Here is a 6,000-nt window from a genome sequence, read left to right as displayed (position 1 = left end):
GATGATTTTGCTTTCTTGAAGAATTTGAGATGCGCTTTCGTATCGGTTGCAATCAGTAAAAAGATATCCGCCAAAGGCGGAGGTCGCGGGCAATGCCCGTGCTTTGTTGGAAATTTGTGTTTTTATTCTGTGGGCGTGTGGGTTGTGTGGGTGTGGGACGTATGCGGAATAAGATTGAACAGTGGGAATTCCGGTTTTTTTTTAATTATAAATCGAAATGAAGCGGCGTATCAATTATGGAAGTGAATATAGTCGGACTTTCTTCTGTTGATTGTTGGATGGTTGTCTTTGGAGGAAATCAAAGGTATGATTGAAGCTTCTTTCAAACGTTCTCTTTGGAAGGCGAATACCAGATGAAGTTGGGAAGAAAGTGAGTGATACCGAGGTGGATGAAGTAAAGTCGGAATCTCCAATTATAAGCAATGGAGATGGAGATGGAGATGGAAATTGAAATTATTTGGCCTTTCCCTTTGATTTCTCTGCCACACACCAAAAAAGCTTGTGTGGGTTTCCCGGATTGATAGCGGATGTTCTTAACTTGGTAATAGAGTACTAGAGTCTAGGAGATATCAAGACTAGTATGCGTTGTATCGGCACCCGGTCGTATGAGTATCCGTATTCCTTGTCGAGAGGAGGTCTTTGATTGTGTTTTTGGTGGTGCCGTGATGCTTTTAATGTCGGTTGGTACGAAGAGGCAATAAGATGAAGCAAGACAAGTTAGATGCGGTAGCAGTGAAGTAGTGGTAGTGGTAGTGGTAGTGGTAGTTGTGGTCGAAGTTGTAGTAGTAATTGAAGTGGTTGTAGCTATGATATAATAATACTTGGGATTTCGATGGTTGCGGATTGAGTACAAGTTAAAGCAAGAAAGCACACACAGCCTTGCTTGGAAACAGTTTATAATTAATAATAGAAGGATTGGATTGGATTGGATTGGATGGGACAGACGGATGCAATAAATAAGATAGAGGAGAGGAGAAGTCTGTTGCCTCTTTTATTATTTCAACCCTTTGTTATAGATCTGGAGAGAGTGAGAAAGGGAGAGGGATTATTTGTTGTACCCAGGCATCGATCTACCTATATACAATATATATACACTCGCACCTATTTATCTCTACCTAGGGATCTATCTATCTATCTCTCATCTATCGATCTGTCTATCGATCTGTCTATCTATCTACATACATTACATATAGTACATACCTGTCTATCGACCTCCGTCCCGACTATAACTACCTAGCCGGTCTTTTGGCCATTCCTCAAGCTTGTAAAGAAAAAGGTCGGTCCGCTTGCAGTAATATATTAGCTACCTAGGTATCTATACTCCTCGACTAGGCAATTCATGGCATAGGAGTCAGCAGAAGTGAACGATGTTCATTTTACATTTCTCTTAATAGTAAGGTATCGCTTGTAAAATAGAATGTGGTGAAAATACACCTAGGTACTAGCTATATCAAAAAAATTCATCGAAAAAGCTCCTCGGTCTAACGAAAGAAATTCTTTCAAGAAAAAAAATCCAAAATTTCTTTCTATTCACACGGTTATCTCTATGAGGGATTAATATTGAGCTAACCCCCTGCTGGGAATTCCAATGGCTAGATTTGTGTACAATTCACGCCCGTACATACACATACACATACACACACACACACACACACACACACATTTAACGTGTGTACATGTCTACGTCTTGGTATGCGTAAAGTGCACCCTTTGTACATCATACTTCCCTACCTACGTGCCGTAAGAAAAGAAAGATTGCATTCGGTGCTGAGAATAGAGTAATTTAATCCTGGTCTGCTAGTCATCAACCTCCCGGATTCAGAGCTGTATCATGCATATGAAGATAGTCGCATAATGCTGACGTTGAACGTTGGAAGAAAAAAAAAAGAAGACTAGGGGAGATGAGGGAAAGGGGGAAGGAGCTTTCTCAATCCAAGGTTCGGGTCTTTCACACTTCACATCCTCCAAAAGAAATAATCCCAGGTCCTCTTTTATGTTAGATGTGATGGACGAAGTACATACCAGTAGTCCACACGACGTATACGTTATTGCATGTACCGCTCGTTGCTCGGTATCTGGAATGATGGAAATATCCTTAGCCAGGGTCCATGAAAACTTACAAATCTTTGACCGGGTGAGTTTGACCGACCTTTCTTTGCGCTTGGTTGAGCAGAGAGTACAAAGTACATCGCCCTGATACATGTATCATTCATGTCTTTCTCTATATAGATTTCGTTGACATCTAGAATTTGTGGGATTCGCCGTGCTGATACATGTCTTTCTCGATATGGCTTTCAATTAACATCTAGAATTGGTTGAATTCACGACCAGCTACATACAAGCCTCAAGGCAATACAGCGTTATCGTACCAAGCATATCTGGGAGATTGAGTTGCAATAAGATCAGCGTGATGGAGTGTTATCGAAGTCGGTAAGATAATGCTTGCCCCTATCATATCTTTCGACAGCGCAATGGTTCATGAAACCTCTTGGGAAAAGGCAAATGTGTTGATACCCTCAAAAGAAATTGAGCGATTTAGACTTGATGTACGAGCATTAAACCAATGGTAATTTGTCTCATACAAGTCATCTTGCCAAGGTTGGCTAACTCAAAGATTCCAACTCCACCTTAAAGATCCCGAGACTCGGAAAAGTCCCAGGACAAGGACGCCTGACTGACGAATGTGGAAGATCTCCCCAAAAATGAAGAAAAAGAAAAGAAATTCATTCGCTGTCATGAATTTCCCTTGCCATCAAATCTATTCCTTTCTATCAACTGCTGTTGTGAGAAGTGACTGTTCCCAGCATTTACTGAGATGGTGATTGGTAAGCGCACTTCCAGGTTCAAAGTCTAATAAAGCAACGGAGAGAAGAGCGAAGATTTATATTACCACAGTACATTGTTACCGCAGCCCCTCGCCACATCGGTTAGACGAGGGATGGATGTACATGTAATGTAGACTACCTACGTATAGTATCAATAAGCAGTAAGCAAGTACGGGGGCGCTCCTTTCGAAGGAAATGATGTAACAATGGATGTGAATTTGAAATGGCGTGGATGGCTGTGCAAATTGTGAAGTCTTCATGCTCTCGAGAAATGGGTAAGAAACAAGGCAACAGACCGACAGAGTAGAAATTGGTCTCGCTGTCGGTCGGCCGGTCTACCTTTCCCCCTTATTATGCTCGTATAGGTACACCAGTCCCAACAGTACATACAATCGTCGTATGATTCCTAACCATTACTTTATCATTACTTCATCACTCAACCTTCCCTTGGTCCTCTTTTAATCCCTATGGCTGCTTGGCGCGGGGCCTCTTCTGGTTTGCCGTGCTTTGCTTGATTCATGAAACAATCAACACCCACCTGGGTGGCTAGCTGGGCATCTACGAGACCTACGAGACCTACGACAAAGAAAATTGGCCAACAACAATCACCGCCAACATGAATTGTTTGCAGAACATCAAATGCTTGGTTGGCCTTTGCCGAGATCTCTAAATGGATCCGTGTGAATATGTTCAAACATTGCTGCCATTCAAACCAATCATCTGAAGACGAATAATACTCTTTCTCAGATTCAGCCCTATGTGAAGATGATATTTTGATCCGAGGTTCTTGATCATACATTGTACAGAAAAAAGGTGCCTGGGTTTATCAGCTTGGAGGTGTGAGGTTAAAATCACGTGGGAGGTCTCTTTCCATGTGTGCGGTGTGTTTATATTAAGAGATTGGTCGAATTTATGGCCAATGCTCTACCGCTGCTGCATCAATCAATCGATATCACTCACATCAATCAAACAGCGGGGTAATCAAAAAGTCTCCTCTTCACTCCTCACTCCTCCTCCACAACACAACACAACACAACTGTCCAGCTGTCCAAATGTCAAACTGTCAAACTGTCAACTTGTTAGTCAAGCTTCCTTCGCCGGAACACAACCGTCAAATCACCTTGATTTGTAGTGCAAATATCAACATCAACAGCAATCTCAACATCAAATCCCAACCTTGGTATCATTGCATGCGTTCATCACCCCATTCTTTACTCCAGAAATATCATGCATGCGAGTCACCTCCTCAGTCACCACTCCATACTTTGCAATGTGTTTACGAATAGTTCGCTATTCTTTCCTGATTCAAATCCATACTCCGGCTCTCTTATCTTGTACCCCAGATATTCTTTTACCCAACGTGGAGTATCTTACATATATGTACGTGGAAGTGGCTCGACTTCACCTAGTGTGTATACACTTACTGCATTTATGAAAGGAAGTTCTCCATTTCAGCCACTTTTTGGTCATTCACATACACGGGAGAGAACAAGCCAAGTATCTTGAAATAGTTCGCACAGTACGGTACCCCAGGATATGCCAGCTCATCCAGCATTATCACAAGTACCTCCCTATCTCCCTTGTACCTAGTCTATCGTTTCTTGAATCTTCAATGTCTGCCTAGTATCTCTTAGAGTTATCTCCAGCGAGTGCACTCATATCCTCGAATTTAGAATATGATATGTTTGCTGCTTACCTCTCCACATTCCGAATCCTGTTCACTGCACTCTATGTTTGACCAATCACAATCATTAATCTCATCACACCGTTGGCCATGCCTTTCCTCATTCTTGCAAATCCGTTTCCATCATTCCCATCACCTAAAACTGTATACTTTTCCGTCCTGTTGGTTATTTTGATGCTGTGTGACCATTACACAACACCTCAAAACAAGCTTTTTAATTTACATTTCACATATATTTAAATCCCTCATAGATCAATTCCTCACATTTCTCCGTAACTTGGCATCCATCGTCACACCATCATGATTTCTTGAAGTTGCAGTGAATATATATTGCTTGGTTGAGAATTGACCAATAAGATTCATGGTAAATTCAATTATTCTCAATACTGATTGTAATATGTGCATCTCAGATGATGTTGATATCAGAGTAAGCGCTTTCAGGATCGACGGACAGCAAATTCCTTCAAGTTATCACATTTCTCTTCTCACCGCAAGATATCCCTCGTTTCTATGTTTATCAATCGCAATATTCAACCTAACACAAGCTCATTCGGACACACGTGCGAATGTACCATGGCATCCTTCCTTTTGACAATGTCATGGCCCTAATTCCAAATACACCCGGCTCCCCGGTGAGCGCCAATCCTTTCAACAACCACACCTAGTACAAATATCAATTGACGGGAAGCTTATCAATTTGCATGTGTTCACAGATATCCGGCAGCCAGCGCTTAATCGTACGTTACAAATTGCGACTATTTATCACTCATACATATTAATTCCTCACCGCGAGATATTTGCCACTTTTCATACCCCCACATCCAAGTCGTTACTGCTACACAGGGACGGCATCTACAGTAGTAATCTTAAGTTGAGGCGCTTTAGGCATTGAAATTTAATATCATCAGCCTGACTGTCACTGGCGCATGATCGCAATTGCTGTGTTGTGTACTTTGAACACGATTTATTCTTGCCTATCAAGAGCCCGGACTGTGCCTGACAATGAAAGTTTTTCAATTGTCGAATTCATGACAGATATTGAATTCACCCGGGTTTTTGGATTCACGTGGAATATTGAAATCACTTGTAACACTGAAGTCAATTTATGTATCAATTCTCGTTGGAACATCGAACACATTAATGAAGCGCAGCTTAAGGATTGCAAATTTGTTCATTCATAAACTCATAACAAAAAGTTACCATTAACAAACCCCGTTTGGTCTTCCTCTCAAAAATTCCTTCTCACTACGAGGCATCTTGTTTTCAGCCACTATTCAAAAACTCCTCATTGGCAATTGACAATAAGGTTGTGCAACAGCCACCCATCTACACGGCTGCAGCATAATGCTTATTATTCATATGTGAAACATATGCGCATGTACGCACCAACTGCCAATGTAGATCATCCGGTACCGGGCCTTAACTTTTTTCAGCGGCGGTATGACATTGGTTTTTATTTGCATTAGTATCATACGCTATTGCATAGGTGCT

Source organism: Botrytis fragariae (genome assembly GCF_013461495.1).
Source record: "Botrytis fragariae strain BVB16 chromosome Unknown tig00000000, whole genome shotgun sequence".
NCBI lineage: Eukaryota > Fungi > Ascomycota > Leotiomycetes > Helotiales > Sclerotiniaceae > Botrytis > Botrytis fragariae.
This window is presented reverse-complemented; position numbering follows the sequence as displayed.